This window comes from Bubalus kerabau, chromosome 8 (genome assembly GCF_029407905.1).
Source record: "Bubalus kerabau isolate K-KA32 ecotype Philippines breed swamp buffalo chromosome 8, PCC_UOA_SB_1v2, whole genome shotgun sequence".
Lineage (NCBI taxonomy): Eukaryota > Metazoa > Chordata > Mammalia > Artiodactyla > Bovidae > Bubalus > Bubalus kerabau.
The window spans coordinates 75,303,987-75,331,582 of NC_073631.1; the positions used below are offsets into that span (position 1 = coordinate 75,303,987).

General features: G+C 37.8%; 1 protein-coding gene across 4 annotated transcripts in view; it reads left to right on the forward strand.

The window, feature by feature from the left end:
* Positions 1–27,596, forward strand: part of ADAM22 (ADAM metallopeptidase domain 22) — a 243,441-nt gene that overhangs the window by 1,840 nt on the left and 214,005 nt on the right. The window lies entirely within an intron of this gene.

Consider the following 27,596-nt stretch of genomic DNA (forward strand, 5'->3'; position numbering starts at 1 on the left):
TTGAAAATTTTGCACACTTCATTAAAGTAGGCTGAATATTTTTACATGTTTAAATATATTCTTAACATTTTAAGATGTGTCTTGATGTGATAATCATAGTAATTTACTATATGTAAAATATGTAAAAATAGAAAAATGCTCCTTATTTGTAGCCAAGTACTTAATTTTGTTAAAATCTTAACATGATAGAAATTAATTTAAAGTGCTATAGTAATATCCACAAACTAGATTATTATAATAGAAAATTTAATATGTCAAGTTTTAGTGAAGGATCCCATCATTTGAATTAATGTTTGGTAAATACCTTTTCCATTATGATTTGTTTCCATAATAAAACTGAAGAAGCATCAGACTCTGTTAGAATTACTTCTGTAGAGGAATATTCTCACACTCATTTGCAACTTTTATTACAAAAAATTTCAAACACACACACACAAAAGTAGACCGACTATTATAATGAACTCTGAGCTTCAGCAATTAGCAACTCATAGCCAATCTTATTTTATATACATCCTATTTTCTTTTCCTTTCTGTATTATTTTGAAACATTTCATAAAAAATTTAACTATGCACCTCTAAAAGACAAGGATTTTTTGGATAATGTAATCATGATATTATCATAGCTAATATATATTAAATATGTCAATGTATTATATATAAATATATAAAATAGACATAAATATTATATATAAGTTTGTTTGAACCAGGATCCAGATAATGTTTATAAACTGCAATTAGTTTTTTTAAAACCTCTTTAATGCATGGTTTCCCTCATCCTTTTTCTTCCTTTTTTCCATACAATTTATTCATTGAAGATATGGGGTCTCTCATCCAGTAGAGTCTTCCACAAGCCAACTTTTTGCTGATATAGACATTGCTTTAAAACAAATCACAGTGCTTTAAAACAAATCAGAGAGGAAGAAAGTAGAGATGGAGAAAAAGAAAACTGCAGGATTGAACCTGGAGACTCCTAGAGCCTCTGCCTCGTGCTAGTGATGTCTTTAGGTACCTCTGCCCTTCTCTGTGTCGCTGAAAGACTGCTATTCTTGGACAACAGGCCAGTCCTCCTTTTTCTCCCCATTTCTGGAATACCACTTTAGTGGGGTTTTTTTTTTTTTGGTTCATAGATCTCTCCACTTGGGGCAGAAGGTACTTGGGGCCTATGCAGCTTCTACGTCCTACAAGGATAAACCTCACATTTGAGAAGAATGACCATGACCACCAAATGCCCTCACTTTTGGAGAGGTGTGAATGAATTGATAGGATTTAGCTTAAACAACTGGAGAAGGCAATGGCACCCCACTCCAGTACTCTTGCCTGGAAAATCCCATGGACGGAGGAGCCTGGTGGGCTGCCGTCTATGGGGTTGCACAGAGTCGGAACTGAAGTGACTTAGCAGCAGCAGCAGCAGCAGCTTAAACAAAAGCATGAGTAGTTTATTCATTCAAGTCAGAAATGAGAGTGAAGATACTGTCTTGTTATCAAAATAATTATGACAAGCAGTTATCTCCATGCTGGCACCTGGTGAGGTACAAATAGTGCATTTGGTTGGGTGCTGGGTCATCTAGGTAGCTACAGCAGTTTATTATGTTTCTCAGCTACAGTAAGTGATCACTGACTAGTAGGGCTGAATCTGGCGGAGTTGTAAAGACTTAGTTGCCATATGCCAACACTTCCTCCAGTTAGGAAACTAAGGAGTGGTCCTGTAATGTGTCATTTCTTATTTCATTGAGAACTGTTCATTGAATCCAAAAACATAAGTTAATTATATATAGACCTTGTTATTTCTTTGGTGATTAAATGGATGTAATTTATACTCATAAATATGTTTAGCAATTTCCTTTCTAATAATAAAATTAGGATGCTTTCTATCAGCTCACAAAGGTATATACTGATTTGTTTATTTAAAAGACATTTATATACTTTTCATGCTGTATACCATTTTTTTTTTTTTTTTTTTGGTAAGACCCTGGGGATTTAGAGGTAAAAGACTCAGTTCTAGCCTTTAAGGAGTTTACAGACAAGTAGGAAGATGAATGAATAGATAGGTAGTTATACTGTGTCCTTGTGTGTGATTCTGGAGGTGATCACAGAGAGATGTGGAAGCAGAGAAGACAGTGCTTAACCTAGCTGAGCAGTCAGCGTGGGTTCTCAAGGGGAGGCACTATCTGAACTGTGTTTTGAGGGTTGGTAAGAACTGACCAAATTATAGGGAAGGGGTGGTCATATCAAATGAAGGGTCAGCAGGTACATGGACATGTGAAATCAGACGAATTTTTGACTGCAAATAGTTAAGATTTAAGGGACAGAAGAAACAAACCAGAAAATAGATGCTGCAGCACTTTCATGACTTGCTGAGGAATTGGGCTTCTCCTGAAGGCAGTTCAAGGATTTCAGTAAGTAGAGTTACCGACCTACGTATAGGTAACCTACTAGACTTACCTATACCATCATGTTGTTATGGTATAACCCTAATTGTTAGAAATGAATAATGTTAATTTCAAAGGCTGAGTGAATGTGGTTGTTCACTTTAATTCATTGTTCAATGCCAATTCACATACTCATTAAGCTTCATAAGAACTTAGTTACTAAGCATACTTAGCTACTTAGTATAAATGAGTTAATATTTATATAGCACTTAGAACAGTTCTGCATGTTCTACAAGCACTATAATGAGTTTTGTTAAATAACATTAACTCCCTTAGGCTGCTTGAGTACTATTTAGAAATTTTATGACATCACTTTAATGCAAAATGGTGCCCTAATTACCAGAATTTAACACTTTCCCAGAAGTAAGTTACAAATTACTCAAGTTTACATAACTAAATGGAATCTTAATGATTATAAAGATTAAAGAAATCTTATTAGGTCATCTAACCTAACTGAAGAATCGCTTCTTACCTACTAAGATAGAGTCATTGATCTAGAGTAAGGAAACCAGCAATGTTTTACTTAATGTTTGAGAAAGCTCACAAGAACTATGATGGTATAAAACACCCAATTTTATTTTGACTGTGTCCTTACTTCAATTTTCATCCCAAAATGGAACTGCACATTTTATATTTTTGGAAAATTTATTTTAGTTCTGTGGAAATACTGGCAATTTGATAGGTGTGAAATAATTAATTCTGTTGGTATAAGTCCATATCTGTACGGCCAGTTACTTGAATGTATACTTTTATTTTCATCCTGAATCAGATGACTGACCCATACTGAAAGCTTATTGTGCCATGAAGTTCTAGAAATGGTAGTCAAAAGAATTGTATTTGATCGTGGGTAACCTTGCTCTCCTCAAGATTGTCTTCCTGAACTGAAGTAATTTCAGTTCTGTAAAAGAGCACGCAAAACTGGAATATTCAAAGTATGCAGTCTTCCTTTCATCTGACTCGAAATTACTTGTGCTGAAAAAATTGTATGTTGCGGATAATAGGATAAAACATATTTTAACAGAACACCCATATAGGCAAGGTATCACTTATGGAGTCCTGCTATTGGTTTGAAACCGATGGTCACGTAATTGCTATTATAAAGAGCAAGCACCTTCGTGGTTATTCTTTTTTTTTTTTTTTGCAAGCCAAGCATGATAGATTTAGCGCGGCATCAAAGATAGGTTATTTGCTGTGTGGTAGATAGGTTTGTTTTGCTGTGTGGTCACCCCATACATTTTCAATAATTTGTTTGGCAGCCAGTAATTGCTTTTGCTACAAGTAGCAGAATTTCTTTTTATCAGAAGTCTTTGTCAGTGAATAGACAGGCTACTTGTTTTCTATCTCATTCCCTGGAAATGGTTTGTAAGCCTCTCAAGTAGTCAAGTGTCGAGAACATAGACCTACCATTTATTGTAGTTTTAATAATCAGTAATGAATGGGGAAATGCAAGATGGACACAGGATGGCAAGAGATAGCTGTGCACTGTTTTTATGAACATAATTATCTATATGCCTAAGCATGCATGAGCTGCACCAAAAATTGGGTTGTTTCACTTGGGAACACTGCTTCAGCGTGACCGTGCATTGTCTGCAGTACTGCTTTCCTGGAGAAAAAGGGCTCCTAGGAATTAGAAATATTTTGTGAGTATAGGACAAACATCTTTTTTTTTCCTTAATGTGCATTTGTTAAACCTAAATAGCTCAGTATTGATAAAACTGTGCAACCAGTCAAAAATTTGTTCCACTGTGATAAACAGGAAGGAGACATTCCCCAGCACATTTTTATTTTCCTACCAACCTTCTCTTATAATTACATACTTAAAAGAAAATAAAATTTAAAATTGTAGGAATATTCTTACATCTTGTTTTCAGTCTATGAGATCCCAATTTGTATTTATTTCTTTTGGGAATCTTTGAAATTCTGCCCAATGGTTTTACCGTGCACAAAAGAATGTTGTCTTTCATCACTTCTTTATAGCTACACATGGAAAACTGTGACCAACTCTAAGAGCTTATAGGATGATAAAAATTGTCCTAAAGTTTTATTTGCTTTCTCTTATTTTAATGAATGCCAAGTGTTCTGTCATTTTTAATGATGAAAGCCTCTTCTAAAAGTACATGGAGGAAGGCCTGCTTTCTTGTCACATACGGTTAGTAGTACTCTTTAACTCCAATGGGGTCCAGATATTGCCACATCCACCATTAGGGATTATAGATAAACCCCAAAGGGAAAAAGGATATTATTAAAGAGTGGGGGAGGACGCAAGAAAAGGAAGACACCTTGAGATGAATGGCGAGAAGGAGGAAGGAAAGAGAAATCAGGAAGAGATAAATACTTATACAGTGTTGTCATGTTACAGAATACACTAAAATATTTAATAATATTTAATAAACGGTAACGTATGTGGCTACTTTTTATGTGCCAAACAGTTTTCTGAGTACTTGTGACCTATACCACTCTTTGCATCCTCACAAGAATCATGTGACTGCAAAATTACAAAGCTGGTAGATAGCTGAGAGGGTTTTTGAACGCAGTCTCTTCAGTTCCACTGTGCTGCCTGGGTGCTGAAGTGCTATGCTAAACTGGCCTTTGTTCAGGAGGTCATCAACATTTCTTTGGATATCATTCGGTGGTGTTGGGGTCAATGATTTCTTACATCCGTTCCCCTGGAACTATATATTTCTTGCAGCACTTGAAAATATCTTTAAAAAGTTGTATAGCAGTGAAGAAACTTGCATAAAATCGTAGAAATGATTGATTTCTACTACCTTGAGAATGAGAATGGAATATATAAAGATATTTAACATTTAAAAGGTAAACAACACCTCTCAAAGGATGTGTGTTTTGTTTTCAAACTGGATGTGCACATTGATTTAATCTTTCTTTGTAAATCAAAGATTTCAGTATCCAATTGTCAATACTAAAATTATATATGCTCTTTTGTGGTCTAAGCTTTATAAAGCAGAAACATGAAATGCTCAGTAGAAATCCATATTTGTGTGTACTTTTTCAAATGAAAAGATATAAAATATCTTTTGTGTCTTCATAGAACAAATAGCTCCAGAGTCCCAAATGTCAAAGCATTCAGCTCAAAGAGTTACATAATCAATAATAACTGAAATGATAGCTTCTGTGAACATCTAGCTGGATATGTTCATTTAGGTAATAAAAGCATTAGAAAGCAAATACTGAGGCAAAGAGTTGAAAAATAAGAATTAATATTTACTATTTATGTTAGGCACTGTACTGAGTGATTTACATGTGTTATCTCTCATTATGAGGTAGGCATGATTATACCCATTTTATAGATGAGGAAACTGAGGCTTAAGGAAGCTAATTAATTAGCCCAAGGTTATACAACTGAAAAGTAGTAGAACTGGGTAAAGAATTCTCAAAGAAAATGTTAGAGATTAATATAAAATGACCCTTTTGTAATCTTTGCTTCTTATTTAATATGTGGTTACCCATTTATCTATGAGTTGGAACAAATGTAACATTTCTTGAAAACTCTTGACCTGATCGCCTATCTATCTGATCTCCTACCTGATTTTCTACCCTACCCTGATCTCCTCCTTTGCTAACTTCATTTAAGGGTGACTTGATGTCATGTTTAGGACTTGTTATAGGTTTTCATTTCTAGAAATGGTTACTATTTCTACTTTTATCTCAGATTTTTTTTTAAACATTTAAAACATTTATTTATTTTGACCATGTTGTGAGGCACAGGATCCTAGTTCCCCAACCAGAGATTGAATCCATTCCCCTTGCAGTAGAAGCCTGGAGTCCCAACCACTGGACCACCAGGGAAATCGTACCTCAGATACTCTTTTAACCACAAGGAAATATCTGCATGTGCATCTGAATAGCAGCAGAGACTATCTGTACTCTGAGTACTTGTTGGAGATTTATCTGTCAGGAATTCATGTAACAGAAGCTATTTATGGAGAATTATCATCTGTTCCTTTGTAGGGCACTGGCCTCACCTCCAGAGATTCTAGGGTGGGAGTTTTTTTGTTTTTTGTTTTTTTTTGAAGTCTCCAGGGGATTCCAGTTTGCACCCAGGGCTGAGGAGCTCTTTGTATTCTCAAGGTTTAAGTTATTTTTTCATAAATCTCTTTGGATTTCAGTTAGTCACAAGGGAGCTTGGTATTTGAATTGGTATCAGCAGGAGATCTGAGTTCGATCCCTGGGTTGGGAAGATCCCCTGGAGAAGGGAATTGCAATCTACTCCAGTGTTCTTGCCTGCAGAATTCCATGGACAGAGGAGCCTGGTGGGCTACAGTCCATGGGTTGCAAAGAGTTGGACATGACTGAACAGCTAACACTTTCTAAGTCATTCCCCTGACCACTTCAGTCACTTTCCTGGCTTTTTCTAAAGGATAATTTGAAGGACTCTTGTAAGGAATATTTCTGCAAAACCAGTTACATTGAAGTCATGGAGAACATTAAGCATGGTTTCTCATACTTTTGTTCCCTTCCTTAATGTGGATGCCAAAAGTTTCCAGGAGAGTTGTGCTGTCTTCCAGAGGAGAAGTCTTAGCGTGAGTTTTCATAGTAGCTTCATTCCTAGATCATTGTCCTGTTCCTGCTCATCATCCCCATTTCAATACAAAAGTCATCAGAAATCCTCTTAACTCGTGGTAACTTATCAACTTGGGAATTCGTATCTGTGCACATTTTCAAGTGCGTGTTAGATTTAGATTGAAGTAAATATTAGGCTTTAAAAATGTGATCTCAAGAGGTTTCATTTGTTCATTTTTTAAAAGTAGTCCTATTCCACTCCCCTCCTTGTCACCAGTACTCTTTTTTCCTTCCTAGCACTTGACATTCCTTTTAACAATTGACTTGTTTATTGTCTTTCTTTCACTATGCCATCATCGAACTGTAAAAGACACAGAATAGTGATCTTGTCTGTTTGGTCACCACACATCTTCACTGCCTAGAGCAGTGACTGGCACAGAGTTGATGCTTAATAAATATTTATTGAATTAATGAGTTTTTTTTCTCCCCTGGTTTTCTCATCCACTTGAAAATTTTTTCTTGTAATTGTCCACATAAAACAAGCTGAACTCTCTTTTGAAGTACTGTTGTGTTCCAAACGAATAAATGAATGAATAATTTTTTGTGTTTTCAAATATTGAATGTACAGCTCCTTTGATAATTATAGCTATTTGAGACAGAAATGGAGTTTAAAATGCTGTATTTCAAAAAGTATGAAGACATCATATAGAAAAACTGATTTTAAAGTTCTAGGTGTCCTTCTTCATTTTACCTTTTGAGTTGCTTTTAAGACAGAAATCTGTTTTCCCCAGAGCAGACTATTATATATAAATTTATTTTGAAAATAAAATTTACAATGTAGTACTATGATCCAGAAATATCAGCAGTTCTAAAGCTGGACAGAGAAGAAAAAAGTTTAATCCCTTTTTCCCTCTGCCCCACCCTGTCTCACCATCTATTTGTTGTTTGTATTGAAGGGTTGTTTCAGAATTATATTCATCTGTAAGGGTCTGTGCTTAGTCGCTCAGTCGTGTCCAACTATTTGGGACCCTATGGACTGTAGCCCACCAGGCTCCTCTGCCCATGGGATTTTTTAGGCAGGAATACTGGAGTGGATTGCCATTTCCTTCAACATTTTTCTTCTCCTTTTTAAAATTAATTTTGTATCAGGAGATTTTAGCACTTAGCAATAGTTGCCCCTTTGCTGCATTTTTTCTTTTGTCCCAAGTAAAAGAACATTAGATGACTCTTTGAAGATGGGAAATCAATGATACTTTCCTGAAACTCAGCCTCAAGAGCTCACATTTTACAAGTCATTTTAAAATTTTCTACATAAGGCAGTAGAATGGGTGGACAGTTCTTTTCAACCACTTATTCTGATTGGCATGGATTTATGCCTCTAGCTTTCGCCTCTGGGTGGTAAATTTCTATTCTTACATACTTTTTTTTTTTCAGTTTGCTTTTTAAGCAGGCTTGTTTGCGAGAAATTGAGGTCAGGATGTTAGTATCAGGCTGGTACACACCAATTGCTATACCTGGTCAGAATTTAAGCTCTGGGATCAATGGTTTCTCTTTCTTTGGATTAGATTAGCAAGATGCTGCAGAGGGAAATGCCACTTCACAGACCTGATGTACATGAATTCCCTCAGGTGTTTTTAGTGCCTTTGGAATATCCTGTCCGGAGTCTGGCCTAGAACCTAGCTATGGATCCATAGCAGTCAAAGTTATGCAGGGCAGTATCGATCTAGGAGAGACTAGAGTAGAAGTTGGCAGAAGAGTGATCTTGGAGGCATCAGAACGTGGACAGGAGCAGACTGTGGGTATAAGGGTGGTGGAAGGTGAGATTCAGGAAAATAAAAAATATCAGATCTAGAGAGAAGATACTGGGTCCACTGTGCCAGCTCAGTCCAATATCCTCCTGGCTCAACTAGAGAAAGAGACCTGAAGGAGTCTGAGGCACTTTCTGAGGTTTTAATCTTGGCCCACGAGGTTTCAGTGGTTGGCTTCACTCTTACGTTTTAAAAGGGAACACATGTATACCTGTGGCAGATTCATTTTGATATATGGCAAAACCAATACAATATTGTAAAGTTAAATAAAATAAAATTTAAAAAAATAAATAAAAGAGAACCTTGTGTTTTTTAGTCAGACTTGCTCTGATGACCCCTGAGATGGTTCCATGCCCCCATGAGCATGTTTGGTTCAGGGGGAAGAGCTACTTTCTCCTCCTCCCTCTTCTTCCCCCTCCACTCCTCTCCCCACTCCCCCCTCTTTTTCTCCTCCCCATTAATGTAATTCATACTGCAGACTGTGCCTCTCCTGGGTCAGAGATGATACTTACATAAAGATTGATTTCCTAACTCATATAAGAGTTGATGCTCTGAAAAAATCATATTTCCTTTGTATGAAAGGAGCAATGGGCTTATTTTACATGTACTTGGTATGTGTTCAAAAAGTATGTTAGTAATAGAAGAATCTTGTTAGTGGGAGTTTGGAAAATTTGTTCCTATTGAGATGGATAATTTTGGTGTCAGTCTCCATTTTCTATAAATACTGGGTCATTTTCACGATTAGTTTGGTATCACCTGCAGTTTAGCAATAGTTTAGGAATACTTTGATGTGCTTTTGAAGAAAACTTTAGGAAAGGGTTTAATAAGAAGAATGGGAAGTGTTTTTTTGTTTTTTTTTTTTTTTTACAGATGCATTTACAAATTTACCATTGTGCTAAATAATCAAGCCATTTCTTAGGAAGAGTTTTATTGATTATGATAGAAACTTAAACATCATTGAAGACCATGGAGGTTTTGATTCAGGATCACAAATTTGTTCTTACATTTTAGGATCTTATACAGCTTGGTTAGCTGTAAATAGTACATTGCTATTTTTTGAACTGATTTCCTCATAAAAGTACCTGAAAGCTTATACAGATATTGATTGATAAGAAGGTGGGCAAAATTCAAGTTGTATTCATTGCTGTCACCGAAGTTGAAGCCGTTTCTGACTGGATGAGTGACTAGACATGAGGGTATTTCAAACCATGGCATACAGTAACTTTTGCTGGTTCTCAGTGTCCTCCAGGGTGAAAAAAAAGGGAGAAAAATATTGTTGCTGCAATACTGTGATTTTTCGTTTTGTTTAGTTTCTGAGGTAAGTTTAGCATGATGGCCTTAGAGTTCTTAAGGATCTCGCATGGACGGTATTCTCTCATAATTAATGAAGGGAGAGTACTAGTCAAACTTAACCAACTTAATATGAAATCTACTTGAGGTCGTTGATTAATGTGTTGTCCAGGACGTTATTTTAAGTGTTCTGATTATGAAATCATGGAGTTTGCAGTTGTCCTCGGGTGATGGAATAAGAATTATTTCAATTTAATTGTAGGAAAAACATGGTGTTAAGGCATGTACCCTCATCTGTGTTTTTATTTCTTCCCAGTGCTGAGCTCAGAGCCTTGGAGGTGGCAAATGCTGAACAGGCAGATGAGAACTGGATTTGATGCCGTGAGGCAGAGAGTCTTTTCCTTTCTTATGCCTCCAGACCCTTGTTATTACAGTAGGTTTTCCCTGGTCAATTCTTTCTTTCCTTTCCTCTCATTTTTTCTTTTCTCAGCTCTCGGTGCAGGCTCCATCACATCCCATTGCCTCTTTCCATTTGTCATTTTTCTGTGAACATAGTCTTGCTCTGTTCACTTTCCCTGTGACCCTTGGTTTATTTTGTGTTTTTCCCCCTACTTTCTTTCTGTCAAGTGCCTCGTTTTCTCTTAGCAACTGAAGTAAAAACAAGCCTCTGAAAGGTTATTTATATTCAGTGTTGGGAACCATCCCTGTCGCTTGTTGCTGGACTGACTTATTTTGGGATTTGCAAAATGTGTTATAGTTCAACAAGCTTCCCACTCTACTACTTACCTTTAAGTTTGTTTTTTTATCTGGTTTTTCCTTTTGTTTCTTTTGTTTCCCTTAAACTGCCCCTCATTCATTTTCTTCTTTGGGTGTGGATTGCATGGAGTATCACTTCTGCTCTTTGCTGTTGGAATAGTCACCTTCCGAAAATCGTTCTCCTTGTTCTCACTGCTCATAATCCTGTGAACTTAAACTCTGAGTTACGTGCCTGGTCCACTTAAACTCTGAGTTACGTGCCTGGTCCACCCTCCATGCTTGCTGAACGGTTATTTCTTGAAGTCTTCCAGAGAGGCTGACTGTTCCATTGCTGCGGGATTATGATGCAGAATTGTGCAGTGATGACGGAGAAGGCAATGGCAACCCCCTCCAGTACTCTTGCCTGGAAAATCCCATGGACGGAGGAGCCTGGTAGGCTGCAGTCCATGGGGTCACTAAGAGTCGGGCATGACTGAGCGACTTCACTTTCACTTTTCACTTTCCTGCATTGGAGAAGGAAATGGCAACCCACTCCAGTATTCTTGCCTGGAGAATCCCAGGGACAGAGGAGCCTGGTGGGCTGCCATCTATGGGGTCACACAGAGTTGAACACTACTGAAGCGACTTAGCAGCAGCAATGATGAAGCACTTTAACAGGTATCCTGAAAGTTCAGCTTGCCTTACAGGCTTGGCATAAAATTATAGTAATTTTGTGTGTGTTGATGCAGTAGTATTGGAGTACTAGTCATTTGGGTGTGTTAATAAAAGGTGCATGCATACTTAGTCTCTTCAGTCATGTCTAACTCTTTGTAACCCATGGACTGTAGCCTGCCAGGTCTCTCTGTCCATGAGATTCTTCAGGCAGGAATACTGGAGTAGGTTGCCATGCCCTCTTCCAGTGAATCTTCCCAAGCCAGGGATAGAACCCATGTCTCCTATATCTTCTGTATTGGCAGGTGGATTCTTTACTACTAGTAACCCTAACCCTAACCCTCGTGAGATGGACCTAATGCTGGGCTGGAACTTTATCATTTGTGGTCACTATTATTTGTTCACTGCTTAACACTCTGCTTGATGGATAGTTGGTGCTCAGCAAATATTTATGATCTGCCTTTGTTTCAGTTTCAGAGATGCAGAAAAAGAGTTCTGGTGTGACCATTTATGTGACTGATTTTATGTACTTCTGATGTATTTCCAACCATCACAGTATTTCTTTATTTTGGATTGTTAAAATCTTTTGTTGGGAGGGGTTTGAGAGCAGTATGGGCCTCCTTCCACATTTATACCTTTATCTCTGACCTCTTTCTTCCACTTCCCTCGACAGTCTTTTTCCTCCCTCCATTTATTTGGCCACACTAGGTCTTAATTGTAGCACGAAGGATCTTTTGTTATGGCATGTGGGATCTAATTCCCTGACCAGGGATCAAGCCTGGGCTCCCTGCCTTAGGAGCACAGTTTTAACCACTGGACCACCAGGGAAGTCTTGTCTATCTGGCCTAACAGAGTCCCCCTGTATATGTAGAACGCCCAGGTTCTGGGAGGATCCCATCACTGTGAGAGTCTGAGCTGCAGTAGCTGTCCCTCCTGTTTCACAAGTGAGGTCAGGTTTATTAGGAAAGGCAGGGCCATAAGGATAAGCAGAAAGAAGGCTTGAGAAAGTGGCGGTAACTCGGACAGTAACAGGCAGGCTGATATTCTACCATATAAAGCAGCCTTGTTGTCTCTCAGCTGCTTTAATCACTGTGACAAACTCATTCATGTCATTTTCTAAGCCCTGTCTCTCTCAACACAAATAAATCCAAGCTATTTAACTTTTCTGTGTGACTTTGTTCATCAGATTGCCATTTGCTGCCTGGAGCTGCATTTTCTTTAAAACAGTGATGTCTGTCTTCAGGGAAAGTGACATATAGTATTTTTGATAGTTTTAAACTCATATGACATATTTAGCTAAGGAGTTTTCATGATATTTGTTCATGAAGTATTGAATTTTTTTTTTCTTTGAACCAAGTACAACATCCTTTTTTTTTTCTCCCTATAGCTAAGCCTCCAATAATTTCTTATCTAATATTTTGTTTTATTTTTTAACAAATCTTTACCTCCTTATTGTGGACTAACAAGTTAACAAAAAATATTTACTTTGTCTTTTAGACAGTGGATACTACTCTTATGGTAACTGTTACTCCATGAAATCTACATGCTCTAAAAGATCTGCATATTTGATTTAAATCAGAAAAAAACCCTACTGAAGAATAGCCACTTTGGAATAAGTAGAGACATAGGGAGGGATGGCACTCTGAGATGCTTTCAAGCATTAATATCTTAGTGGGAATGAAAGATTTATCTGAAAGTAGATTTATGATCAGAAAAGAAAGTAAGGGCTTGTGTTGGTGAGGGGTCCCACATTAAAATGTTAAGATTGAGAAGTGCTAGTCACTCAGTTGTGTCCAACTTCTTGCGACCCCTGGACTGTAGCCAGGCTCCTCTGTCCATGGGATTCTCCAGGCAAGAATACTGGAGGGGGTTGTCATTTCCTCCTCCAGGGGATCTTCCTGACCCAGGGATTGAACCCTGGTCTCCTGCATTGCAGGCAGATTCTTTACTGTCTGAACCACCAGAGAAGCCCAAGATCAAGAAGCTAGCCCACAAAATAAACTCTTCAACAGTTTTCATGACTTCAGCTGATCTAGTATAATCTCAGGAACAAAATGACTCGTATTTGAATTATATATTTATAAGACCATTATTCAAACATAATTTGCATACCATAGAATTCACCCATTTAACAACAGTGTACAATTCAGAGTTTCTTAGTATACTCAAACAAGTATGCAGGCATCACCATAATCAGTCTTAAACATCACCTCAGAATGAAACAGTTTTACCACCTCATACACGTTTGCCCAACTCCCACCCTGCTTATCTCCACCCCAAGCCCCAGGCAACCACTAGTCTACTTTCTGTCTTTATAGCTTTGCCTATTCTATGCATTTCAAATAAATGGAGTCATACACTATCTGGTCTTTTGTGACTCACTTCTTTTACTGAGCATAATGATTTCATGGGGTCGCAAAGAGCCGGACATGACTGAGTGACTGAACTGAACTGAACTGAATGATTTCAAGGTTTATCCATGTCGTAGCATGTGTTTTTATCTCATTTTTTATTGATGAATAACATTCCATTATTTATCCATTAATTTTGAGGGAGATTTGGCTTGTTTCTACTTTGGGGAAATTATGCATAATACTGCTATGAACATTTGTGTTGATGTTTTTGTATCAATATGCGAAAACACGACATGCACCAAAGATCAATACAAGTGTGTTGTGACACGCAGTGCATGCTTTTCATTCTACTCTGTTCTTTTGTCATTTTCTAAAAAATCCTGGCTGTGGTGCGCTAAAGTGATTAATTCTCAAATGGGTCAGATCTGACCCACAGTTTAAAAAACTGTCCTGCAGAACCCTGACAGTGGAGCCCGGTGGTCCCATGAGGCAGCTCTGGTTAAGGCTTTACAGATGGAGTCCTGTGCCTCCTGGCAGCTTCCAGCTGCTAATTTTTGCTTCTTGTAGTTTTCCTGGCGACAGTATTAAAGACATATCTATGGCTTTGTCACTCACCCCTGAGCTGTTATGTGTGGCACCAGTGAAAACTGGTGAATATAAAATATGGCATATGAAAATTTCTTCAAGACAACTTTTGTTACTTTTTTAAAAATTTGAAAATCTTATATCATAATAGTTTAAACATATTTTAATAGGTAGATAGAATAATGGGACAAAACACTCTTGTACTCACCACCCAGGGTCAACAACATTTAGTAGTTTGTGTTTTGAGAGATAAATGTTATAGAGACAGGTGATACCTTTCCTTCCCAGAGGAATTATCTTGCAGTTAGTGGGCATCTTTTCTGGCTTTGTTTTCATACTATATAAACATTTAATCATAAACAGTGTATGTATATTACTATTTTGCATTTTTAAAATGTATATATTTGGTATCATACCTATCCTTTTGCCACTTCTCAACTTTGATTTTTAATCTCTTATCTTGACACAGGTAAAATAATTCACTTCTTTTTATTGCTATCTTTCTTTCCACTTTTTTAAGCCTACCCTAATTTATGTATTCATTGTCCTATTAATGGAATTTATAGATTGACCTTGATTTGTTGATGGTATAAGTAGTGTCTGCCATTGAAACATACATGTGCATGTGTTTCTGCAGGGCATACATTTAGAAGTGAAATTTTTGGTTCTTAGGGTTTGTCATTCTCCATGTCTGCACATATAGACAAATCTCACAATGATATACCAATTTATACTCCATCTGCCATGCATGAGAATTTCTGTTTATCCCCATCTTTATCATTTGGAATCAGAAGACTTTAAAATTTCTAACAGTATTATGGGTGTTAAATAGTGTCTAATTACTTTGCTTTCCATTTCCCTGATGATTCATGAGGTAAAGCCTTTGGTAATCTGTATTTCTTCCTTTGAATGGCCTAATCATATGCTTTCCCCATTTTTCAAGTGTCTTTCCTATTGATTTATAGGCATTTTAAGTATGTTATGAATTTTTTCCTATTATTGGTTAGCTCTGTTGCAGACACTTTAAATATTGGGTCTTATCTATTCATTCTCATGGAATCTTTTGTTGTAATAGATTAAAAGATTTTTCTTGATGTTATCCATGTCAATTATTTTTTTTCATGATTGTGTTGTGTAATACTATACTACTGCAGAATCTACTAGAGTTTCAGAATAAATTTTCATTTTTAGTAAGATAACTCCCTGATAAACCATTTTCTTCTAAGAAAGTATTATGGGATAGAGATTGAGTTAGAGAACCTAGAATTAAGCACATGGATTCAAAGCCCACCTTTGCCACTGGCTGCACTTAACTTCTCTAATCCTGAGTTTTTACATCAATAAAATAGGAATAAGAATAGCACCCACATCATACGTTGTGAGGTTTAAGGAGGTAATATGCATAAAGCTCATAGCTAAGCATTTGGCATATAGTAAGAGCTGGTAGCTCAGCAGGTGAAGAATCTGCCTGCAATGCGGGAGACCCCAGTTGGATTCCTCGGTCACCAGAAGATCCTCTGGAGAAGGGATAGGCTACCCACCTCAGTATTTTTGGGATTCCCTGGTGGCTCAGTCAGTGAAGAATCAGCCCGCAGTGTGGGAGACCTGGGTTTGATCCCTGGGTTGGGAAGGTCCCCTGGAGGAGGGCATGCAAACCCACTCCAGGATTCTTGCCTGGAGAATCCCCATGGACAGAGGAGCCTGGTGGGCTGTAGTCCATGGGTTCACAAAGAGTCAGATGCGACTAAACAGCACAGCAAAACACAAGAGCTATATACATAGCTTTGCTGGTAGCTCAGCAGTAAAAAATCTTCCCTCGGGAGATGCAGGTTCAATCCCTGAGTCAGAAAGATCCCCTGGAGGATAAAATGGTAACCTACTCCAGTATTCTTGCCTGGAGAATCCCATGGACAGAGGAGCCTGGCAGGCTACAGTTCATAGGGTCGCAAAAGAGTCATACACGACTGAATGACTGAACACAGCACAACAACAAAGGCTCTATACATGTTAGCTCTCTCTCTCTTTTTTTTTTTAGCTTCCATAATGATCATTTCTTGGTGTAAATAACTGCCTAGTTTCTTGGGAACACAAATCACTGGATTTCTTCGATTGTTTTCACAAGAGCTGTGATTTGCATCAAACCTTCCAGGAGGTAGAACAGTTTGGACCCTCATGCTAATTCTGGGTACCAACTCTGATCTCACTGCACTTTTTTTTTTTTTTTCGGGAGTTTAACAAACCAAGTTAACATTGTCCTCTTTCTCCTCCCATATAATAATGGTTAAACATCCAGTGTAATTTGTTTTCTTACAATTAAATGAGTAACAAAGCAGCTCCATTGCTTGGGAAGAGAAGCATCTCTGCATTCGCTGAACCCTCATGAATCCGCCTGCAATGTGGGAGACCTGGGTTTGATCCCTGAGTTGGGAAGATACCCTAGAGAAAGGAATGGCTACCCACTCCTGTATTCTGGCCTGGAGAATTCCATGGATTGTACAGTCCATGGAGTTGCAAAGATTCGGACATGACTGAGTGACTTTCACTTTCACTTTCAATAGTCTATATCCCCATAGGGCTGCTCCCTGCTTGGAGGTGAGGGAAGGTAGGGAAATCAGGACTTAAAGAGATTAACAGGCAGCGAGATGAAGGTTGGACCAGAGTTCCCAAGCGAGGCTGAGTGTTGGAATCTGTATTTTAACTTTAGTAGAAAATAGGGTGCTCCATTTTAATAGCTTGTTTTATTTTATTATTTTAAAAACATGCTTTATTTGAAGAACTTCAAAAGGCAAAAATCTAAGAGGACAGACAGTTGAGGAAGAAAGGACTCCAGAATTTTATAAAAGGTAGCAGTTGCTGTAGAAAGACCATACCTTTCCTGCATTTGAAATATGTTTGTGGCCACAGTCTTGGTTTTCAACATAGTGTTCTAATAACAGCCTTATTGAAATATAATTTATGTACCATAAAATTCATCCTTTGAAAGTGTACATTCAGTGGGGTCTTTTTATAAAGTTTTTTTTTTTAATGTGGGTCATTTTTAAATGAATTTGTCACAGTATTGCTCCTGTTTTAGTTTTTTGGCCTTGAGCCATGTGGAATCTTAACTCCCTGACCAGGGATTGAAACTGCATACCCTGCATGGGAAGGGGAAGTCTTACCACCAGACAACCAGAGATGTCCCCAATCAGTGGTTTTAATATAGCTTTTAATGAACCTTTTAGTCATTCTCAGTTCTTTGTTTTCCCTTTCTCTTGTGCCTTTCTATCTTTTGTCATTCTGTTGTTTTTGGTCCCATTGTAAAGCAGTCATAATCATCAGTTCCTTTCCTCAGCTTCTTGTTGAGCTGACTCGGCCCACATTAGATGTGGCCTTCAGCTCCATGAAAGAACTTCCATTATCTTGCAATGGATTCCCGTATTTAATAAATATTTTAACACGTAATCAATCAACCATGTGTTTCTGAATTTCCAACAGTTTTCAACAGTCTTTCCAAAATCTGTTATTCCGAAGTTAATTGTTTGTGTTATTTCTCTTTCTCAAGAAATAATTGGGTTAGAAGAAGCCCGTATGCTTTCCTTTTAGCATCATATGCTCCTTGCAGAAAGTGTTCGGCCAAGAGCAGCTCTAAGTGCAGATATTATCGTTGCTGGTGGTGTTAGTGGTGTGCATATGTATGTGTGTGTGTATCTGTCTGGAGAGTCTTCATGGAATAGCCCATCTCTGTTGGGCCCCTGGGTCTGTTTTAGTTCTCACATTTCACTGAATGAGAGAAAAATCTACACTTGTCTCTGCACCTCTGGCCCTTGGGCAGTTGGGTATTTTAGTTATGTTAGAGCTATTAATCATGCCTTTTTATAGCTCCTGTTCTCTGCAGCGTGTTTTCACTAGAATTAGAGATTCTTGATTTCTCTTTTCCTTGTTCTATCTTTGAATAATGAGGGAGCTGAGAAGACTTCAAATATTTAATAGACTTAGATTCTGTTCCTTTTCTTATAAAATTTAAACTTGCCAGCTTTGCAATTGAAACTTTTCCATTGCTTCCTTCATTTTTCAGATTAAGGCTCCATAACTGTTTTGGGCAATATTAACATAGGGTGTGTGTGTGTGTGTGTGTGTGTGTGCACGCATGTGCACGCACATGCATGTATGTGTGTGATGGAATTATTTCCTGTGATTTCATTTGTGAGCTGACATTTTAAAAATTTATTCCCTGAATATTTATTTAGGGCCTACTATGGGAAAGCATTATCTGGCTTTGGGGGATATATAAATGAATTAAAAAAAACCAAGTTTGTTTCTTCATGGGACTTATGTTCTAGTAGACAGGCAAAACCATAATAAATGATACATTATTTAGTATAGCAGGAGGTGATAAGTAGCATGAAAAACAAAATTAAAAAGTACAGCATTGTAATGGATATTGGGAGTGCCTGCCAAGGGTGTGGGGAACATAGATTGTAATTTTCAATAGGGTGATCCAGTAGATCTCAGAAAGAAGGTGACACTGGGAAAAGCTTGAAGGAAGTAAGTGAGCCAGGCTTTTCTGAGGAAGAGCATTTCAGTAGGAGAGAACAGCTGGTACAACGACCCTGAGGCTAGAGCATATCTATCAGGTATGAGTAACAAGACTACTCCAGAGAAGATGGGTGATGGAAGATCTCAGTTAAAACTGTACTGGGGGAAATATTTTAAAATATCCATATCTCTGGCAATATTTTCCATTTCATTCTATGTTCTCTCCAAAGAAGACCACACAAATTTTCACTATAGTATCTGAATGTAATCTGTTCCCTACCCCCAATACAATGCACTTGGATTCTTTGCAAGACAGTATTACCTTAGGTTGGTTGGTAGGTAGGTAGGTAGGTAGGTTTAATCATTAAGTCATATCTGACGCTCTCAACCCCATGGATTGTAACCCGCCAGGCTCCTCTGTCCATGGGATTTCCCAAGCAAGAATACTGGAGTGAGTTGCCATTTCCTTCTCATGGGGATCTTCCCAACCCGGGGATTGAACCAGCATCTCCTGCATTGTTGGCAGATTCTTTACCTACTGAGCCAGCAGGAAGCCGAAGTATTACTTCGGTGAACTTAAATGTACTTCCCTTTTATGATTGTACTTGCATGGCCATGGATCACTCTGTAGGATGTTTTACCCTGTGTAGTTGGTAGATATTTTTAGTGCTAGCCTGCTATAAAGCCTACAAAGTAGCAGATAGTTTCTGCTGTGCCTAACAGAGGAGAGGCATTTTTGAACATATCCTGTTTCACAAAGGGAGGAAATAGGTCTAAATTGCATTAAGCGAGTTCTGTTAGCTGTTGAAGAGGAAAAAGATAATTCAGCATTGAGAAAAACTACAATTAAAGGTTGTCTCAAAAATGTACAAAATAGTCTCCACAATCATTTTTTCAAGATGGTATGGAGTAGATGTTTGTTTCTTTCTCAGGTGAGAAATGAATCATATAACTCACTGAGGTTCCCTAAAACTCAAAGTTTCATCTTTCTCCCTCTGAAGTACAGATAATGCATATTGCAAGCCATGTAGCCAAATGGCTACAAATGCACAACAAATGTTGGTTGAATAAAATGAGCACAAGGTCCCAGGTAAGAAATTTTTAAGGAGAATCAATAGAAAGCATATGCTGTTAAAGCTTTTACCCTGTATAACAGTGATGGTGCTTACAAGCTACTAGAGAACCAAATAAAGAAGCCAATAAAACGATTGGTTTGTCTAACCATATGAAAGCAACCCTTATTAGGGTGATATTTCTGAGAACTATTTTCCATTTGCAAAATGGAAAGTAATTCAAAACTTGCAAAATAACATGTGTTAATCTTATTGGCAGAATTATTTTAAATTTGTAAGTGAGTATGTGTCATGTGCCAAGGGAGCTACTAAGTGTTGGGAATACATAGGCAGTTGGTCCAGAGTTGAGAGTGGAGGGTAGTATAGCTGTGGGGCATGGACCTCAGGAGAGAGGAGCAGAGGAACTGTCATCTGGAAGTGACTGGAGGAAGCAATAGTTCTAAGGAGTTCCTTGGTGGTCCAGTGATTAAGACTCAGGGCTTTCACAGCAGTGGCCCGGGTTCAATTCCTGTTGGGGGAGATGAGATCTAGGAGGGACGTACAGCTAAAAAGAGAAAAAATCTGACTCTGGATGTAACACAGAATTTTGTGTCTCTCTCTCTCTCACACACGCACACACACACACTCAAACTTCACATACACACACACTTAGACGTGTGCTGCTCATGCAGTGTAATAATAAATAGCTTCAAAGGATCTAGACTTTCTGTGTACTTTACAGACATCCAGTCTTCTCAGCAATCTTCCGAAGTTGATGCTACTGTTCCCATCTACTAAATGGAGGAACTGAGGCACAGGGAGCTTAAATGACTTGCTCAAGATTGTTCAGTTTGGGAAGGGGTGGAGGGAGGCTCTGAAACAGGAAATTTGGCTCTAGAATTGGGAGTCTAAGCCGCTACCCTCTGCCACTTTTTGTAAATAACTGCTCACAGTTTTAAAAGAGGGAAAACTCTTTAGGACAAAAGAACTTGGTTCTGAATTATGTTACTGCCTTGTACAAGAGTAGTAACATGTTTTACTAGAAATAAAAATCTGTAGACAGGGGTTGTATCTTTCTCAGAGTCTGTTGTGGTTCACACCTAGGGATTCAGAATGTGATGGTGGTTATGGAGGTCGTAGAACCTGCCAGGAAGGCCAGAGAAGGACAAAAAGGTCGGCTTGGTGGCAGCGTGCTGAGTATGCTGTACTAGGGAACATTTTGATCAGGAGGCTTTGCCAGGAGGCAGCTTCCCAGAAACTCAGTGGGGATAGTTCACAGGGACGACCTACACTTCTCAGAAGTAAAGAAATTCTCCCAGGGTATCATTTAATAAATTAATTGAAAAGTGAACTGTGTGTGTTACTTCAAGGTATGCATTTGCTTCAGAGCAACAAGAAGTTTAAAAAGAAAACAACACAAAACTATTAAAAGGGAACAGAAAGAAAGGCTGTGCCCAGCCCTTTTCCTTTGTAAAAGAGAACTGGGGTATCTTGCAGAAATCCTTTCTTTAACCCAGCATGTCAGTTGCACAGAGGCCTCGTTAAACTGCTGTAATTTGCCCTCAATAGAGGCAACAACTGGAGAGTTTGGTTTATTCAGCTTTATGTCAAAACATATCAACAGCATAGAAACCTGGGTCATGTATGGAACACTGAAAACAGTTGAGTGCCCCTGCATGCTTGCTCTTTTGTTAAGGCTGAGAGTTGAAGCAGAGGAAGATATGTTTAGATAGCTCTAAACAAGCTATTGCCTCCCAAGCTAGACTGACCTGCCTTCACAAGGTCTTGACTTCTTGTGATCCTATCTGTGTGTCCTTTCTGGCTTTTTTTTTTTTTTTTTGCCAACCATACAGGTTGTAGTATCTTAGTTCTCCAACCAGCAATTAAATGCAGGACCCCAGCAGTGAAAGCATGATGTCCTAACCATTGGACTGCCAGAGAATTCTTTATCCTTTCCCTTTCGAACACAGAGGAGGTCAAGTTCCATCAACCTCTGGCATGATATCGTTCCTATCTAGAGTTGAGTTCATACCAGTGAGGCAGAGTGGTCAGGGACTTCCCTCGCTGTTCAGTGGTTAAGATTTCATGGTTCCAATGCAGGGAAGCATGGATTTGATCCCTGGTGGGGGAACTGCGATCCCACAACCCGTGCGATGTGGCCAAAAAGAAAAAAAAAAAAGTGATCAGACTAGGATTTTGTTTTCTTTTTATATGCAGACACAAATTCAAAACAATAGTTAGAAATCTCAAAAGTTTTGTTGTGTTATTTTGTTGCAATGAAGGCATTTTGGGCCTACGGGATAGTCTACGTTTGATTCTGACTTTATATCACTAGATACTGTTAGCTTGTCCTAGGTCCAGACACCCTCCAGTGAGGATCTTTTTTTAGGGCAGCAGCTATTCTTTCTATCAGATCTTTTTAGAGTTGGACTCACCAGCACTTACAGAGTTTACTTGTTTCAAGTAGTAATTATTTTCTAGGTTACCATTGGCTATAAGCTATGGTGTGTACACATGTACCCACGTACATGCATGTGCAAGCATTATTGGAGGTACAATGGATAACATTGACTTGGTTTGGTGAGTTTTTCTGTCTCAATAACAGTATCTCTTATTAGAGATAGAAATCCTACTGTAAGAAATTATTTACAGTCAATGTATTTAAAAATTTATTTTTACGAATAGCACTGATCTATTTAATATCCTCTGTGCATTCACACCTGAGTGTATTTTAAAAATACAGAATGTCATCCATATATAGATGTGTAAGTTTTACTCAATGAAAAATCATGTTGATTTCACGGACATATTTTCTTCAGATCACTTTTAGTATATCCAAAGAGCCCATTTAAATGGTGGTCTGTGTACATGAAGTGTCAACAATATTTAATCTAGTTTTCATCGATTCTATTATGTACCTTGTAATTTTGAATGGGTAACAAATATACTGGGGATATTGTAAAAATGCCGATTCTGATTCAGTAGTTCCAGTGGGCCTGAATTCCACTTTTTTTAATAAGCTCATTTAACTAGTACTGCTGCAGTCTCTGGTTCGTTAACCACAATTTTCAATAGCAGGGAGATGATAAGGAACACAAAACATTCATGTTTAACTTTGAACTTAAAATGTTTTATGGATTTTATGCATCTAATAGAATAGTAAGCACAACAACAATACTTTTTGAATATTTACTATGAACTCTGTATGTTTCTAAATTTCTTGCATAGTATTGAATGCATCACATAAATATTTAAAGAAAACTATTACTGTTCCTTTTTTTCAGATATTTTGTCAAACATTCAGTAAACATTAGAACTTGGGCTTTATTCTAGTTCACTTGAACTACAGTCTATCTAAAAAGAACGCTGAGAAATACACAAACCCAACCTTAATTAACGTTTACAGTCAATGTATTTTTAAAAGGCATTTCACTTTTCCAGGGCAAGTGTTTAGTGCTAAGGATTAAGTAACATATTTGATCTACTTATCATAGGGGCCGGTAGCCACTAGTGCCAATAAATAATGGAAGTGTAAGAAAAAGTAATTTCTAGAGTTTCTTTTATTACTGTTGTCCGATAGAGTAATTTCATTGTTTTGCTACCTTTTAAATAGTTCCTAATAACGTGTTTTAAAATTTTCACTCTTTAATTTCTTTCTTTCTTTTTAAATTGGAGGAAAATTGCTTTACAGTGTTGTATATTTGTTTAAATTCAAATGCTTTTGAAGTTTATATCCAAAAGAGACTATAGACCAGATACATGTAACAAAATTTTTCTCATTTGTATTTTCTAATAAACATGCACCATGAGTGTTTTTTTTTTCAATTCCCCTGTAATTTAAGGGCAAGGAGTTACTCTTCAAAGCAGCTTGGAGACACCAACTGGTAGTATGTGGAAGCCCATCAGTTTAAGAATTTGCTGGACACATTCATGTCATACTGAATCTCCATAGCAGATTCTTGCTATGTTGTAACCTATGTGTGCATTGAAAGAAGATGTGATTTTGAGACATGGTTTCCTCAGTGATCCTCAGTGATGACTGGTAATCTGGATACTTGCTCTTAATCTCTCTTTCTCTCTCACATACACATACACACACACACACACACATACAAATGCACACACACATATCCATTCCTTCCTTCACTTTGAAACTATGATAATTGAGGTAACTGGTATGTTCTTCCAACCAATCTTCATTCTAACTACTTGGGAATCCCTAAAAATAAATAGGTCGTTTTGCAGCGGTTTTTTATTCATTTTATGTCCCAATAAAGAAAGCATTATCTATCAAGTTGCAGATAAAAAACAAACATCTTTTGAGGATCCTTAATTTTAGAGACTTCCCTTTTTTCTTTTTTTTTTTGTGCTGAATCATTGTTCTTGAAATGTTTTACTTAGATTTTTCTCAGCTAAGTTTTTGGAAGGGCTTACCTGGTGGCTCAGACAGTGAAGAATCTGTCTGTAATGTGGGAGACCATGCGTTTGATCCCTGGATTGGGAAGATCCCCTGGAAGACAGCATGGCAACCCATTCCAGTATTCTTGTCTGGAGAATCCCCATGGACAGAGGAGCCTGGTGGGCTACAGTCTATGGGATCTCAAAGAGTCGGACACGACTGAGCAACTAAGCATAAGCATATGTTTTTGGAAAACTTGTATAGTTGAAATAGTGAAGAAAGAATCTGGTCCTTTTGAAGTTTAGTATATATATATATATATATATATATATATATACACATACATATATATGTGTGTGTATGTGTGTGTATATATATATATATATATATATATATATATTATGTGAGTGTGTGTGTGTGAGCAGAAAGTCTCTATAATTATGTAGTGTTAGTCTTTAGTTCTAGGAGAGAAAAAACTTTCTTACCTTATGTAAATTTTTTCTTAAAGAAAATGCCATGGAATTCTTACGCACCAGTATTTATCATGACATTTTGGTCAGTGATTTCTTTCTTCTAATTCTGGGAGCTGGCCCTTTCATGTATGAGCCTTAATTCTCAGATGCCTCTGATATCCATAAAAGGAAGATGAAATTAAGCAAGCAAGCAAAGAAAAATCCATTCACATAACAACTGGTTGAAGTGAATCTTGATGTGAAGAACTCACCATTCCTAATTTTATTCTTTGGACTTGACCTCTTTCTGATGTTGCCTCCAGGAAGGACTGTGACCCAGCTCGCAGAGACAACCTTTATTTCCAGGCCTGCTTTTAAAATTATCCGATTTAGAGCTGAACTGACTAGTCATTCATTTGATAATATAATAGCTTAACTGCCTCTCCCTTCCTCTGTTTTTTTTACCTGTCTCTTATTTAGCTCTCAGTAGTTACATTATGCTTTACAGCAAGCTTTTATCTATTTTTTCACCATAAACAAAAATTTTAAAGTATTTTTCTCGCGGCATCCTGTAATTCATACTATTTTTAGTTACCATTTGGAGAGAAACAAAATGAGAAAGTTTTAGTAGCTCCATAAATGAAATGTCAGGTCAGCAGTGGGACCAGGAAGACATGTAATCTTTCTCCTAAGCCTTTCTTGGATTAAGGGAAAGTATCAGATCATGGCATCCGGTCCCACCACTTCATGGGAAATAGATGGGGAAACAGTGTCAGACTTTATTTTTCTGGGCTCCAAAATCACTGCAGATGGTGACTGCAGCCATGAATATAAAAGACACTTACTCCTTGGAAGGAAAGTTATGACCAACCTAGATAGCATATTGAAAAGCAGAGACATTACTTTGCCAACAAAGGTCCGTCTAGTCAAGGCTATGGTTTTTCCTGTGGTCATGTATGGATGTGAGAGTTGGACTGTGAAGAAGGCTGAGCGCCGAAGAATTGATGGTTTTGAACTGTGGTGTTGGAGAAGACTCTTGAGAGTCCCTTGGACTGCAAGGAGATCCAACCAGTCCATTCTGAAGGAGATCAGCCCTGGGGTTTCTTTGGAAGGAATGATGCTAAAGCTGAAACTCCAGTAGTTTGGCCACCTCATACAAAGAGTTGACTCATTGGAGAAGACTCTAATGCTGGGAGGGATTGGGGGCAGGAGAAGAAGGGGACGACAGAGGATGAGATGGCTGAATGGCATCACTGACTCGATGGACGTGAGTCTGAGTGAACTCCGGGAGTTGGTGATGGACAGGGAGGCCTGGCGTGCTGCAATTCACGGGGTCGCAAAGAGTCGGACACAACTGAGCGACTGATCTGATCTGATCAGTTTCCCAGGACTGGTTCATCTGTGGGATGTTGTCTGCTGATTTTATTGCATTCAAACATTGGGGTTCCTTGCATTCAGATTTAATTACAGCTCAATATGACTACATATTGTATTGTTCTCAGGCTGCTAAAGATCATAAAGATCTGCTTCTACTTTCAGGCTTGTGTGAGTAAGCGTTTTCTTGTTCAGGACCAAAATGAAGTCCTAGTAATGGGCAGTTAATGGCCAAGATGATGGAGAGACTGATTTATCAGAATATAGCAGAGCATAAATAGGTAATGAGGCTGCCTAACTTCCTGAATGGAGATGAGAAAATCAGAGCTGATGCCAGTGTCTGCACAGCACTCTCCCACTCCAGCTTGTTGGAGCAGCAGCCACTGGAGAGAAGGGTCCTTGGCCACCAGGAATCACACAATCGAGGGCTTTCAGTGATATCAGAACTGGAAACTCAGTAAGGCTAATTCAGAGTGTGCCTCCTAAGATGTGTATAACTGAATCACTCTGCTGTAGACCTGAACTAACACAGCATTTTTTATCAACTATATTCCAATATAAAATTTTATAAAATGAACTCATTTAAGAAGAACAATTTTTTTTTTGATGATATGTGTGGCTTCACCTTGTGTTCCTTGGTGCTGAGATCTGCATAACATAATCTTTGTTCTTGGATAACACATCCCTAAACAGGTGCATGTCCACAACAATGGGACATGTTTGCCTCAGTTGTAAAGTTTTTCACAGCAAATAATAGCAAGAATTGGTATTTGCATTATAGAGCAAGTTCAACTAGAGAGGAATTCCATGGTAACTGATTACTTGTTAGACCTGCATGGAGAGCTCTTTAAAAATTTTCGTGGGAATTCCAATCTAGTGCTCCTTTTCCTCCTCCTTTTTTTTTAAGTTTTTTTTTTTTTTTTTTTAGTTTTTTTGAGCTTGCTATGTGCAAAAGAGTATTCTAAGGTGCTTGTAGAGATGTTTCTGTAAACTTCTTGGCTTTCAGTTTATCTCTTTTTCTTGGCTTTCAGTTTATCTCTTTTTCTTTCTTTTTTTTTTTTTTTTTTTGCCTTTTCTACTGTCCCCCCCCCCTTTTTTTTAACTTTAAAACATTTATTATTTTGGTTGAATTCAACAACAAAATTCAAGCAGTAAATTGTCAAAAGAACATACATTTTTCTTGCAAGAAATATGTGAGAAGTTGGTAAGTAGATCATTATTTCAAAACTAAACATATTTTGTCATAAACTGTGAGGAGATGGGAAAGGAGCTATTTATTGAACATCTATCATTTCAAAGGCTTTTACATCCATTTATTATTGTTTCCAGGATTAAGAGTACATTTCTTACATTGTTTTATGCTAGTAGTTCTGAACCCTTGGCCACCATCAGAAATCACAGGGTAGCTCT